The sequence below is a fragment of the Phocoena phocoena genome, chromosome 4 (genome assembly GCF_963924675.1).
Source record: "Phocoena phocoena chromosome 4, mPhoPho1.1, whole genome shotgun sequence".
In the NCBI taxonomy this organism is placed as follows: Eukaryota; Metazoa; Chordata; class Mammalia; order Artiodactyla; family Phocoenidae; genus Phocoena; species Phocoena phocoena.
The window spans coordinates 51,232,778-51,249,008 of record NC_089222.1 but is presented as its reverse complement, the minus strand read 5'-3'; the positions used below and the strand labels follow the sequence as shown (position 1 = coordinate 51,249,008).

Genomic DNA, 16,231 nt, shown 5'->3' with positions numbered 1-16,231 from the left:
TCATTCTCCTAATTACAAGTCACAAAGGTAAGGAAGTTGACTAGGCACATCCACACCTTGATCAATTTTGTTCTTGTAACATTTGACAAAGTCCACTACCATCTGCTAGCAACCACAGGCCTAAGATACCATCAGGAGCAACAGTTTGCACCTGCATGGAAATAACTCTACACAAGAGAGCTATTAACACTTCAAGCCAATTAACTCCAACCCTGCCAACCTTTCCTGTACCCTTGGCCAGCTCCCCAACTGCAAATGTACTGGTTATTCATACTCTGGTGTGGTTTTATTTTTTTTTGCCTCATTAGCTCCAACACTAAACCTACCTCTGGGGCCTTCTTATGGTGCTCTGTTGTCCTCTGAACAAACTTCTCATCCTGAAATACTCACAGAACAATATCACGTGTCTTGCACTCCTGTAATGCTACCCTATTCAGTGCAGCCCGCTGGAAGGAGGCCACTGTGGCATTGGGGAACCATGTTCACATAATAAAAACTTATTCCTCTTTTTGACAACCCTTTGAAATGATTTAATCCGCAGTTTAAAAATGTTTGTGGCCCTCCTGTTTATGAGTATGGATTACATGCAAAAGTTACAAGGTTAAAAATAAAAGGCAGCCCTTAATAAATATTTGTTAAACTAGTAGAAATATTATCTGTATGGGCCAGTTGCAGATATTCTAAAATGGTTAAGAGGAATTAGTGGACTTAGATGGGACCCACATCTATAATATCAAGTACAATCAGTATGCCAAAGCACACTTTCTTTGTTGAGTTACATTTTCTTTCTTGCTGAAAACTTGGATATCAGTTTTTGTTTTCCAGTGTTCTGGTGATTTTCATCTTCTCCATGACTCTGCAAATGGTACCAAGCACAGATTCTGCAATTGCATCTACAATGTTTTTAGTGAACTGGAATGTCAAGCATCTGTGTTTAGAATCCAAAACTTAAGAGCTAAGAGTTCTCTTCCTATCTGATCCTTCACTTATCTTAGCCTTAACCTTTGTGGTTGTTCTCAATTTTTTAGCTTGAAAGTTACTCCCTTTGATAAAGACAGGCTAAAATGGAAATTAAATACTTCTGCTTTCTTTTTGCATCTCTACTGGCTTCATCTCTTCTTCCTCCTATTTCTTGTTCCAACCATTGCTTTATAAAATAGTCTTTCTTTTTGGCTGCGTTGGGTCTTCGTTGCTGTACACAGGCTTTCTCTAGTTGCGGCGAGCAGGGGCTACCCTTTGTTGCAGTGTGCGCGGGCTTCTCATTGCGGTGGCTTCTCTTGTTGTGGAGCATAAGCTCTAGGCACGTGGGCTTCAGTAGTTGCAGCATGCAGGCTCAGTAGTTGCGGCGCATGGGGTCAGTGGTTGTGGCTTGCGGGCTCTAGAGTGCAGGCTCAGTTGTTGTGGCACACGGGCTTAGTTGCTCTGTGGCATGTGGGATCTTCCCAGACGAGGGATCGAACATGTGTCCCCTGCATTGGCAGGAGGATTCTTAACCACTTCATCACCAGGAAAGTCCCTATAAAATAGTCTTTTAAAGTTGAACTTAGTATTTGTCATGATTCTCCACTTAATCAGAGCTTGAGTCCTTTTAATAAAATTCTTACCTTTTTGATTTTGGTTCCCTCTTTCTATCTTTTCTATCTGTACTTTAGAGGGCTAGGAAACTCCAGGAACATTCCTTGAAGAGTCTCTTGCTATGCAATCATGTCAAGATTTCTCTAAATATTTTTTGAAATCTGCTTTTCTAATGTTTAGAGTTTGTGTGTGAGTAGGCTCAGGGTTCTCATTTTTGGCTACTGTAAATGCTAAGAAAAAAGTAGACAATTTCTGATCTCAAATCAACAACATAACTTTAAAATCTAAGGAAATAGTAAATAACAAAATAAACCCAAAGCCAGCAGAAGGAGAGAAATGAAGATTAGAGCAGAGATAAGTGGAATAGAGAATAAAAGAACAATAGATAAAATCAATGAAACTAATTGTTGCTTCTTTGAAAAGATCAACAAAATTGACAAAACTTTAGCTGGATTAAGAAAAAAAGAGGAAGACTCAAATTACCTAATTAGAGATGCAAGTGGGGACATTACTATTGATTCTACAGAGATAAGAGAGCACTAAGAACAATTGCATGTCAAAAAATTGGATAACCTAGATGAAGTGGACAAATTCCTAGAAACACAAAACCTACCAAGACTAAATCACAAAGAAACAGAAAATCTGAATAGACCCAAGACTAATAAGGAGATTGAATCAGTAATCAAAAATCTCCCCAAAAAGAAAAGTCCTGGACCTGATGGCTTCACTGGTGAATGCTACCAAACATTTAAAGAAGAGTTAATACCAATCCTTCCCAAACTTTTCCAAAAAACTGAAGAAGAAGAAACACTTCCTAACTCATTCTATGAGGCCAGCATAAATCTGATACCAAAGCCAGACAAAGGCATTACAAGAAAAGGAAACTACAGACCAATATCCCATATGAACATTTATGCAAAAATCTTTAACAAAATACTAGCAAACAGAATTCAACAGCATATTAAAAGGATTATACACTATGACCAAGTGGGATTTATTCCTGGAATGCAAGGATTGTTCAACATATGAAAATCGATCAATGTAATACACTACATCAATAAAATAAGGGAAAAACCCAACTTAATCATCTCAACTGATGCAGAAAAACATTTGACATAATTCGACACCCTTTTATCATAAAAACACAACAACATAGGAATAGAAGGAAACTACCTCAACAAAAGAAAAATTATACACTTGACTCTTGAACAGCAAGGGGGTTAGGGGCACCAACCCCCTGCACAGTTGAAAATCTGTGCATAACTTTACAGTCAACCCTCGGCATCCACAGTTCTGTACACACGGATTCAACCAACTGTGAACCGTGTAGTATCACAGTATGTACTTATTGGAAAACAATGTGTGTATAAGTGGACCCACACAGTTCAAACCCATGTTGTTCAAGTGTCAGCTGTATATGAAAAGATATGTTTCATATATGAAACAGCAAACATCATACACAATGGTGAAAGACTGAAAGCTTTTCCTCTAAGATTAGGAACAAGGCAAGGATGCCCACTTTCACCACTTCTATTTAACATAGTACTGGAAATTTTAGCCAGAGCAATTGGGTAAGAAAAAGAAATAAAAGGCATACAAGTTGGAAAGGAAGAAGTAAAAAATTATCTCTGTTTGCAGATGATATAATCTTATGTGTAGAAAACCCTAAGGACTCCACAAAATAGTCGTTAGAACTAATAAGTGTATTTACCAAAGTTATAGGGTACAAAGTCAACACACAAAAATAAATTGCATTTCCCATCTGCAGCAGCATGGATTGACCTGGAGATTATCATACTAAGAAGTAAGTCAGAGAGAGAAAGAAAATATCATATGATATCACTTATATGACGAATCTAAAAAAATGATACAAATGAACTTATTTACAAAACAGAAACAGACTCACAGACATAGAAAACAAACTTATGGTTCCCAAAGGGGAAAGGTGGGGTGGGAGGAGGGATAAATTGGGAATTTGAGATTGACATATACATACTACTATATTTAAAATAGATAACCAACAAGGACCTGCTGTATAGGTCCTTTTGCTCGATATTTTGTAATAACAATGGGAAAAGAGTTTGAAAAAGAATAGACATATGTGTATGTATAATTGAATCACTTTGCTGTACACGTGAAACTAACACATTTTAAATCAACTATAGCCCAATATAAAATAAAAATTAAAAAAAATAAAGTGTACGTTTTTATCATAAAAAATAAGCTGCATTTCTATACATGAACAATGTCAAAAGAAAATTAAGAAAATAACTCCACATATAATAACATCAAAAATAATAAAATACTTAGTAATTAGCTTAACCAAGGAGGTGAAAGATATGTACAGTGAAAACTATTAAACGTTGCTGATGGGAATTCCCTGGTGGTCCAGTGGTTAAGACTCAGCACTCTCACTGCTGTGGCCCAGGTTCAATCCCTGTTCAGGGAACTAAAGATCCCATGAGCTACAAAGCATGGTCAAAAAAAAATTATTAAAAAATGTTACTGAAAAAAATTAAAGAAGACATAAGTAAATGGAAAGACATCCCATGTTCATGGATTAGAAGAATTAACATTAAAATGTCAATACTACCCAATGTGATTCAATGCAATCTCTATCAAAATCCCAATAATGGGGCTTCTCTGGTGGCGCTGTGGTTGGGAGTCTGCCTGCCGATGCAGGGGACGCGTGTTCGTGCCCCGGTCCGAGAGGGTCCCACGTGTCATGGAGCGGCTGGGCCCATGGGCCATGGCCACTGGGCCTGCACGTCCGGAGCCTGTGCTCAGAGGCCATGGCAGTGAGAGGCCCGCGTACCACAAAAAAAAAAAAAAAAAAAAAAAAAAATCAAAATCCCAATAATGATTTTTTTTCCAGAAATAGAAGAACCAATCCTAAAATTCATATGGAATCTCAAGGGACCCTGAATAGCCAAAACAATACTGAAAGAGAAGAACAAAACTGGAGGACTCACGTTTCCTGATTTCAAAGCTTACTATTAAGAGCTACAATAACCAAAATCAAGCGTGGTACTGGCACACAGATAGACATATGCACCAATGGAATGGAATGGAGAGTCCAGAAATAAACCCTTACGCATATGGTCAAATGATTTTTGAAAAGGATGCCAAGACCATTTAATGGGGAAAGGACAATCTCTTCAAAAAATGGTGCTGGGACAACTGGATATCCACATGCTAAAGAATGAAGCTGGACCCTTATGTAACACCATAAACAAAAATGAATTCAAAGTGGATCAAGGACCTAAGTTAAGACCTAAAACAATGAAATTCTTGGGAGCCCTCCCCTGGTGCCGCCGTGGTTAAGAATCCACCTGCCAATGCAGGGGACACGGGTTCGAGTCCTGGTCCAGGAAGGTCCCACATGCCGCGGAGCAAGTAAGCCCGTGCGCCACAACTACTGAGCCTGCACTCTAGAGCCTGCGAGCCACAACTACTGAGCCCATGCGCCACAACAATTGAAGCCTGTGTGCTTAAGGCCCATGCTCCGCAACAAGAGAGGCCACCGCAGTGAGAGGCCTGCGCACCGCAATGAAGAGTAGCCCCCGCTAGCTGCAACTAGAGAAAGCTCGCGTGTACCAATGAAGAACCAATGCAGCCAAAAATAAGTAAATAAATAAAAAATAAATTATAGAATCTTAAAAAAAAAAGAAAGTCTTGGGAGAATAAATAAGACAAAATCTTCATAATATAGGATTTGGCAATGATTTCTTAGATATAACACTAAAGGCACAGGTAACAAATGACAAAGTAGACAAATTGGACTTCCTGCAAATTAAAAAAAAAATTATGCGTTGAAAGACACTATCTATAGAGTAAAAAGGCAACCCACAGAATGGGAGAAATTATTTGCAAACTATATATTTGATCAGGGAATAATATCCAGACTATAGAGAGGACTTCTAAAACTCCACAACAACAACAACAAAAAACCAACAAACCCAATTCAAACATAAACAAAGAACTTCAACAAACATTTCTCCAAAGAAGATATGCAAATGGACAATAAGCACATGGAAAGATGCTCAACATCACTAATCATTAGGAAAATGCAAAACAAAGCTACAACCAGATAGCAACCCACAACCATTAGGATGGCTACTTTCGAAAAAACAGAAAATAACAAGTGTTGGTGAGGATGTGGAGAGACTGAAACCCTGTGCACTGCTGGTGGGAATGTAAAATAGAATAGCCACTGTGGAAAACATTATGATTTCCTCAAAAAATTAAAAACAGAATTATCATACGATCTAGAAATTCCACTTCTGAGTATATACCCAAGAGAATTGGAAAAAGGGTCTCAAAGAGATATTTGTACAGCCATGTTCATAGCAGCATTATTCACAATGGCTAAAACGTGGAGCAATCCAAGGGTCCATTGACTGATGAATGGAAAAACAAAATGTGGCATATACATATAGTGGAATACTATTCCGTCTTAAATAGGAAGGAAATTCTGCAATATGCTACAATATGGATGAACCTAAAGAACATTATGCTAAGTGAAATAAGCCAAACACAAAAAGACAAAATGCTGTGTGATTCCACTTATATAAAGTATGTAGAGCAGTCAAAAATCATAAAGTCAGAAAATGAAATGGTGGTTGCCAGAGGCTGGGGGAAGGAAAAAAAGGAGAGTTACTGTTTAATAGGTGTAGATTTTCAGGTTTGCAAGATGAAAAGAGTTATTTGTATGGATGGGGGTGGTGGTTGCACAACCATGTGAATGTATTTAATGCCACTGAACTGTACACTTAAAAATAGTTAAGATGGTAAATTTGATGTTACATGTATTTCATAATTTTAAAAATTGAAAAAAATAGACACTAGACATTTTCTGTCAAGATTTTCCTCATTACTATGTTACCAACTAGTTCCTGTGGGTCAAAATTAAATCCTGAATAGCAGATCTCTTTTATTGCAAAGAAATTGTGAAAGTTTGTTTTCCTGTCACAGCTGACGGAACTGTGGCCCACAAGGCAAGGCAGAATGGCGACATCCTTTTACCAGAACGAGAACTGCAGTGATGTCGCCATTCTGTCTTGCCTGTGGGCCACAGATCCATCATCTGTGACAGGAAAACCCTACGCCATCTATATGCTTTATTCCTAAAACAATTGTCACTTTTTAAATCTTTGTCTTCTTTTTTCCTCATCCCCTCCTTTTGGCTCATCTACTTCCTACAAGTGTATGATTTCTCAATTTAGAAAACTGAAGATTTAGCCTTTCTTTTCCTCTATTTCTTTGAACATATCTTAACTCGTTCATTTTGTCTTCAATGTGTATATACAAAATTTTGGTGATACACATGTAATTTGTGTAAAACTATAAAATTACATTGCTTACTATTCATATGCAGTAATTGGTCTACAGAGCTAAATTGCATGAAAACAATACCCAAAAGGGATAAAAAAGAAAGTAACATATTCCTCACTTACAGCTATTGAAGCTCAACTGCGTTTCAATATTCATTACAAAAGTTAATCTTTCTTGGGGCTTCCCTGGTGGTCCAGTGGGTGGGACTCCACACTCCCAATGCAGGTGGCCTGGGTTCGATCCATGGTCAGGGAACTAGATCCTGCATGCATGCCGCAACTAAGAGTCTGCATGCTGCAACTAAGAAGTCCGCAAGAAAAAGATCCCACATGCTGCAACGAAGATCCCGCATGCCACAACTAAGACCCGAAGCAGCCAAAATAAATAAATATTAAAAAAACAAAAAAAAGTCAATCTTTCATAGGTGCTAGCCTAACAGATTTGTTAAGTTCTGGATTTGTAAATAAAGTTATGAGACAAGATTCCTTAGTTTGTGTATGTCATATATATATGTATATTTAAATATTTATTTATTTATTTGGCTGCGTTGGGTCTTAGCTGTGGCACGCAGGATCTTTCCTAGCAGCGTGTGGGCTTCTCTCTAGTTGTGGTGCACGGGGTCCAGAACCCACGGGCCTGGTTGTCACCCCCCATCCCGCATGTGGGATCTTAGCTCCCTAACCAGGGATCGAACCCGTGTCCCCTGCATTGGAAGGTGGATTCTTAACCACCGGACCACCAGGGAAGTTCCTGTATATGTTATATATTAATCAATATATTTTCATAGGGTTCAAGTCTGTAGAAATCATTTTATAGTGACCAACCAAAAGAATAATGTAAGACACACTCTGATTACGATTTATTTCTGTTTAGTGCCTGCAAATCAGAATTTCTAAGAGCAAATTGTTTGGGGCTAAATATATTTATATTTTTAATTTAATTAAAAATTTTTTTATTGAAATCTAATTGATTTACTTTAAGAGCAAATATTAAACTGTACAACTCAGAGGAAACAACTACTCTTACAATTCCCTGCAGAGCAGGGAGAAAATGTTACATTTTTATTTATTTTTATTTTTAAAAATAAGAAGGGAGTTAAGTCTTAACAAAATATTTTGGTAGACACAGGCATCCTTCCTCAAGTTTTTCTTCAAGTAAAAATAATTAAAATAATGTGAGGAAAAAAATATGGCAACCAAATGTCAGCAAATAATTGTGGAAGATGCATAAATCATATTTTGGAAGAATTTAAGAAACAAGTGTTAGAACAAGTTTTTCAGCATGGGAGCCTTTCTATACAGTTGGAGGAAAGAATGAATATTTCTACAGTGTCTGGGCTTATGTTGGATTCTGCTTTAATTAAATACTAGAAGTAATTTTCCTGTTTCACTTAAGCAGTGGCAATCAGCAGAGGTTATACTGTCCCACTGGAACATTTTGGAAGTGGGGTGTATTCTTGACCAACACAGTGACTGGGGGGCACTTACGGGCATTTAGTGAGTGGAGGCCAGCGATGCTAGAGATCTGTTATTCATGGAATGGTCTTGTACACTGAACAATTGTCCCTGATCCCACACAACCTCCAAAGGTCTTATTGGACACTCAAGTAAGTAAAAATCTCTGCTGAGTATCTGAGCCTAGAACCAACTCTGTTTTACGTAGAAGTTCATAATATTGTTTGTATACTTTTCATATAGACTGCATTTTTGGAGAATGTAACTAGTGTACATTGAGGGAAAATTGTTCTTTGGAACTTTGCTAAGAGTTGTTCACAAACAATTCTTGTTCATTCAACAATCACGAACGGATTGTTCATAACTCACTTGGCAGCAAAACCTGACCTGAATTGATTTGAAGGCATTTGGAAGATTAAGTCACTGGTGGCAACACCTTTATCAGCTGACAATTTAACTGTCACATTCAAATATCAATATAAAGAAATGTGTTGACCCTCTCTACTCAAAGTGTCCAGCTTTAGGTAGACCAGCAGCTTCAGAATCACAAGCTTGCTAGAAATGCCCACTCCAGACATGTGAAATCAGAATCCACATTTTAACACAAGCCACAGGTGATTTGTATGCACATTGAAATTTGAGAAACAATGATGTAGACAATAATTAGGTGGAAATTTGTCTTTTAAAAGACCTATATTCATTATAGGGAATAAAAACATCTATCCCTCTTATTATGTCTTCCAGTGTGGTTTGTTTGAGAATTTTACATGTTGAGAGATACTCTACTCTTTTATAATTTACTTTCTCTCATTTCTCCTTTATTTTCAATACATATTTGTATTTTGTGAAATTATGAATTAATTCCACTTCAAGATAATAAAGAGGATGTTACAACAATAAAAAGGATGTGTTGCTCTTATAGGGCTGAAAGCTACTGAATAAAGCAAAGATGTACTGAAGGACAAAATATATTATCAGCATATATGAATTTCATAACAAAAACAATGTTTCATGGAAAAATTGTGACAATGTCACCACTGATGGAAGAGTTGCTTTGGCTGGAATAAAATTTGGATTCTGGGATAAAAATGCAGACAGCTTTAAAATAAATTTATTCATTGCATCATTCAGAGGCAAGAAGTTCTTGCAGCAAATAAGGTGAAGCTAAAAGTGTGCAAATTGCTATAGATATAGATACTATATCTACTGACATAGATAATGGTATAAAAATAAGACCTTTAGACTATAGCAAACTATTCACTGTTCTTGGCAGAGATGATGAGTAATGATGCAAACATTCTGTATCGCAGACAAGGTTACTGGTTTTATCATGGCTGAGTATGTTAAAGGAATGACACACTTTATTTTCCAAAAACATTAGTGTTCCACACTCTGTCTTTTCTATGATAACAAGTGTCTATCAATTCTGTGACAGTAAAACAGAATTTAAAATTAATATTGTCTTCATAATAGGAGTGTCACTTTAATAACAAAGGAGAGAGTTTCTGCTTTTGAAGGAAACTTGGGCCATGGCGAAGGGCATAATGACAGCAGACCTTTGGAAGTGCTTCCTTCGTAACTGATTGACTTTGGAAAATATGTGTCATCTATAAAAATTCTCGTATCTGTCCACCTTAAAAAGCTTGGAAATAGAGATTTTTTATTCAATTAAAAAATCTTCCCCAAAATTACTTTCAAATGGGTTTTGAATCTATTTGCTAAATACAGTCGTTTAAAAAAAAATACAATGAATCTGATTAGCTGGCAAAAAAAATATTGTGCTCTAAGATATTGAATGAATTGGGAGGGGGTAGGGAAAAGGGTTTTAAAGTGTTCTTCCTTGTCTCCAGGGTCTACTCCATTCTGTTTTAATTCAGGTCTGTGATGCCCTATCCAAAATTCTAAAATCAAAAAAGTTCTGAAAACCAAGTTTTCTTCCGAACTCACTGCACAGGAAAATCGGACCTGAATTGATTCGAGGCTATTTACAGTTTTTATTTTTCCATACAGTGTGTCTGTTCATGTCTTTTGCTGCAGAAATATGAGGGTATTTAATTATGGGGTGCTGCCCCAAGCCTCACTGGGGGTATTATATATGATTATAATATAACATAATTACATAATATATAATTTTCCAAAATTCATAAAATTCTGAATATCCTAAATTCATCTGGTCCTAAGGGTTTTGGAACTTGTGGACATGTGCATGTGCGGTGGTGAATATAAGATGAGTAAAGAATTGAAAAATATTTTTGATGATATGTCGGGGTTAAGGACTGATAATTCTGAAATTTGTTCCCTGAATTTTTGTTGTTAAAAGGATAATGAAGTCACATCTTTGGGCAGAGGGTCTATAATTCAAAGTGAGCATGTAAGTCAAATAGATTGTCCCACTAAAGAAATAATATATGTATGTATATATGTGTGTGTGTGTAAAATATATATTTTTTCTTTTTTTTCCACTTTGTTCTTGCAGAGGGTTCTGCATCCTGGAAACACCCAGAGCTCAACTGAAGCTGAGAGGTTTCTGAGAGACGCTTTTGCTGTATCTGGGTGTGAGGGTAGGACAGTCTCTACAGGCTTACAAACTAGACTAAGGCATGAATTATTATTTTTTTTTTTTTTGCCGTACGCGGGCCTCTCACTGCCTTGGCCCCTCCTACTGCGGAGCACAGGCTCCGGATGCGCAGGCTCAGCGGCCATGGCTCACGGGCCCAGCCGCACGGGCCCAGCCGCCCCGTGGCAGGTGGGATCCTCCCAGACCGGGGCACGAACCCGCATCCCCTGCATCAGCAGGCGGACTCTCAACCACTGTGCCACCAGGGAAGCCCTAAGGCATGAATTTGAAAGTGCACCTTTAGTGCGACAGATTATACAAGTGTGAAATTTAGTGTGAATGTCCATATGATTACATTTCTACTGGAAAATAAAAAGTGATGCAGGCAAATGATAATGTTTTCCAAACCCCTTAGCTGTTAGCAAATGTTTGCCAAGAAAACACTTCCATAATTCTCTGGAAGTTCTAAAAGATTAGAAGGCACACAGGCAGGGACCCAAGTGGCTCTCATCCTGGGAAGTTTTGCCACTCTATTATCATTAAAGAAACCTTTTATAATATGTCCTTCTATTTTTATTCTTTTATTCTAAGTAAAAACATTTGCTGGTATAACAAACATAAATTTCTAAATCTAAACTGAACTAAGAAAGTGTAAAACCAAACAAATGTTTGTGGAAACATTTAAATTGGAAAATGCAAAGAATGCTAATGTGTAATAGAGTCTGAAGCTAGATGCTTTTGAGACTATAGGTATAATATCTGATTTCAACCAGCACTGCACTTATGATGTGAAAAGCTGGATTTGTTGCATGTTTATTTGGGCAAAGGCTGAGTCAAAACTTGATGGGAAAGAAATCTGTCTTTAATTTTGAAATGGGAATATGTATGGTGTAGGAACTGGTCTAAAGGGTGGTAGAACTGAGTTCCACAGGGCAAAACTGCAATAAATCAAACTTACATTTCATAAACAAATAGGGCATTTGCCCAAGTGAAGATAAAAAATGCAACAGTACAGAGAACTCTACTCAATATTCTGTAATAACCTGTATGGGTAAATAATATGAAAAAGAACGAATATATTAATAACTGAATCACTTTTCTGACACTAACACAACATTGGAAATCAACTATACTCTAATAAAATTTTGTAAAAAATAAAATAAACTGAAAAAAATGTAGCAATAATGCTACTAATTGGATGCCACTGATGCCTTCACTAATTCATCTCCCCAGGAATTTTGTATGGTCAGGGAATAACTAATGCCCTTGTCGAGTAAGGCTCCTCCTTAATATTTGATTTTCCTTCCTTGGTTTTCCTGAATATTGGTTTCTTTCCTATCTACACCAAGATGCAGAATCTGATCCCTTCCAACACCTCCATGACTCTCACTCCAGTCCATCCTTCCTTGGACTGCTCCTTGGTCTTCATGCTTCTATCCTCACCCCCATGCAGTCTAGTCTCCAGATGGCAGTAGGTGTGCTCCTTCTAAAACAAAAGTCACACTGTGTCCCTCTTCCGCCTCAAGATTTTCGTATTAATCAACATTAAATTCCACATATACACACTACTATATATAAAATAGATAAGCAACAAGGACCTACTGTATAGCACAGGGAACTCTACTTAGTACTCTGTAATGGCCTATATGAGAAAAGAATCTGAAAAAGAATATATATATATATATATATATATATATATCTGAATATACGTAGAATATATATATATATCTGAATATACATAGAATATATATATATATGAATCACTATGCTGTACACCTGAAACTAACATGACATTGTAAATCAACTATACTTCAATAAAGTAAAACAAAACATTCAATTCAAACCCCTTCCTCTTAGGAACCTGCACCCTGCCACCCCTCTGACTCCATTTTCTATCATTTTTCTCCCTGCTCACGCCACTCAATTCACCTCTCCCTCCTTACTCTTCCCTGGAAAATATCAAATATATTTCTACTTCATGGCCTTTGTACAACCATGAGGTTGATGCTCTTCCTCCAGACATCTGCAAGACTTGCTTCTTTTCTTCTGCTCTGGTGTCACCTTATCAGAGAAGCCTGATAATGCTTTTCTCTGTCAGCTTCCCTCAACCTCATTCTGGAAGCCCTTGTCTTTTCCTTTACCCTGGTTTATATTTCTTCATAGTACCTTTCATCTCCTACATATTTCAGTCTGTCCTCCTACAGAAAAGCAGACGCTTCATTTGTCTTATTCATGTAGTACCTTCTTTTAAACTTAACATTATAAAAACCCACTATGCTGCAGCTACTAAAACAGTACCTGCAACATAGTGGGTTTTTATAATGTATGAATGAATGAAACTTTATACTTGATGTTAAGTTTAAAAGTTAAAAATACATAGATATGTTTGTATAAAACATGTTAGCTTTGAAAAACATGTTTTTCTTTATTATGGAGTCACAAAGCAATACTTCCTTGACATCATTTTTTTACTGTGCAATTTATGGATTTGGGGGGAACCGATTACAGTTGCTTTTATAGTTACTTGAATACAATTGTAGCAACCAACGGACATACAATTGTATCACGCTAAACAAATATTCACTCTTTTAAATGATTTTGCATGTTTTCTCACTTAATAATCATGCTTTTATAAATGTACAAATCCATGATAATGAATACAATTTTAAAAGATATATAAACATTGAAGATATAAAGATATTTTAAACAAGGTTTTAGACTTACCTACTGACAGTTAGGGCAGTTGGATCCTTTTGGGTCTTTGGATATGAAAACACTTCAAAGGGACTGGCTAAGGGTAACTGAGAAGATTACCTCTGATGTTTCAGCTCCGGTTGTAGGCATCAGTGCGGCCCCTTTTTAAAGAGTCACATGGTAGACAGCCCACAAACTGAGTGTTGTTGGGAGAAATCATGAAATGGATGAATGGTCTGCAGGAAGCTAAAATGAAGATCGAGAGTTACAATGCTTCCGTACACCTTAGCAATATCCACTCTGTTCCTCGTTCTCTCTTGAGAGTTCTGGTCCTAACCACTGTCATTTTTTTTTTTTTAAGCCTTGATAATCACATTATTCTCGTCTTTCATTCCATCACTGTTATGATGGCTAAAATGATTTATGTCAGCAGGTGACCGAGGATAAAATATCCTGCTTCATACTCTTGAGTTTCCAGAGTAGCATGTGTACTGTGATTAGTTAATTAGGATTCATAATGAATAAATGAAGTGCTAATCAGGGGACTGTTAGGTGGATGGAATGATATAGAAGTCACACAAGTTATGTTAGTGAGGGTTATCAAGAGACAAGCAATGGATGCAGACTCTTGCTATCTGAAGGAAAAGGGCCCCAGGGGCTCAAAGACTCAAGGCAAGGCTGGGAGACAAGACTGGAACCAATAGTTACAAAGGAAGTGCCATAAGGTTAAAAACAAACAAATCAGAAAGTGGGGAATTGTCTCTGACTGGGCCACCCTGGTCAGGGTAAAGCTGCTGCTGAAGCTGCTACTGCCTCTGTTCAGTGAGCCCGACCCCAGACACTACCCACTCTCTCATTCCTTGGGATTCAGTCCACCTGACCTACAGGATAAATGAACTGGTGGTGGGAATAGAGAGGAAGGATCTGCCTTTTGTCTTGGAGATTGCTGCCTCAAATTATCCTTTTGCTGAGACTATACACATTTGGGTAGAGATAATTCTCTATAAGAAAATGGAATTATTAGAAGAGATGACGGATGCTGGGTATCCAAAAATGACCTAGATGATCTGGACAGCAGCGTACATATAAAATATACCACAAGATAAAATCTGGGGGAGCACACTGGTATGTAAATTTTATTTATTCTATAGATAATACATATATAAATAATGTTTCTATTAAAAGCATTAGTGTAAATTAACAAGAGCAGCAATAATATCACATAGGAAAAAACAGGCAATAGACACGAATAGATCATTCTCAGTAAATTGTACAAATAATAAACATGAAAAAAGTTTTCATCGTTATTGATTATTGAAGAAATGCTGATTAAAACAAGATATGATTTTGGTCCATCACATTTCCAAATTATAAGCAAGATTATACTTAATATTGGAAGGTATTTTTGCAGCATCTCACAGAGTTTCAAAAATGTTTATAAATATTGATCCAGTAGTTCCATTCTTAGGTCCCTATTCTCAACAAAGATGGGTATTCACAGTGTTCACTCCTGAATGACTTAAAACTTCTAGAAAGTCTGGAAACATTCTAAAAGTCTAAAAACATTCTAAGTAAATAATTAGAATATTCTTCAACCACTAAATTTTTTTTTAATTTAGTGATGGTAAAAAAATACTCAATTTATAAATATTCAGTGAGATAAACAGGATTCAACATTGTTTGTACAGGTGGTGTTAATTTAATTTTGTAACAAATCTTTATGTATAGAAAACAAAAAGGAAATATAACAAAATGTTAATAATGGGTATGTGTGGAGGGGAGAATATAGGTGATTTTATTTTAAAAAATTATTTTCTGTAGTCTCCAATACCTTGTATTTTTGTAAAATATAAATGTAAACATTATAAAATGGGCATATATTACTTTTATACTGAGAAGAAAAGATAAAAATTGAAGAGGATTTAGAATACCACTTGTGTGATAAAAATGTCAAATATGTATCCAGATGGATTTATAACAGGATTCCATAGTCATTTCTTTCTTGACATCTCTGAAGATATGCAAGATTTGGAAAAACAACAACCAACTGTCAGCAAATCTCTCAGGACAATAGAAATAATCACATAAAGAATCATACTATATATAAAACTTATATCTGACAGTCCATAGCTTAAGTTTATCTCTAAACAACATATGGCCTTTTTCTATTTTATTCCTCTAGCTCAGGGAAGCAGAAATTCAATTACTGTGAGGGCACTTAAATAATTTTATTTCTTATTATAGTTAATAGAAAAACCTATTGCCAAATGTTTTAATGATGACACTTCGAATTTGGGATGCAATTTTATAGCCTGCTGGTTCCCAATCAAAAGTGTTATAATTTCTAAAGACAAGCTTGTAAGAGTGCATTACTTGTGCGTATAATACTTATCAAATCATCTGTGACTAATAAAACTTGAGAAATAAGGGAGGAAAGGGTATTCAGCCTTTTGGTAACATGCTTGTCTTACACTTGCCAAAGTCCTCTTAGGCAATACCCTGCTTGCTCAGAGGGCCATGTGTTTAACTGTAAAATTCTGTCAGTATCATAGGATTCAAAAGACATCAATCATTTCTGTCAACAAGGAAAGAGTGAAGGCAGTGTGACTCTTCTATC

General features: G+C 36.6%; 1 non-coding gene across 1 annotated transcript; it reads left to right on the top strand.

The window, feature by feature from the left end:
- Positions 1-3,952: 3,952 nt before the first annotated feature.
- On the top strand, positions 3,953-4,024 carry TRNAE-CUC (transfer RNA glutamic acid (anticodon CUC)). The gene has a single exon. It is a non-coding gene; the product is annotated as a tRNA-Glu (tRNA).
- Positions 4,025-16,231: the final 12,207 nt, after the last annotated feature.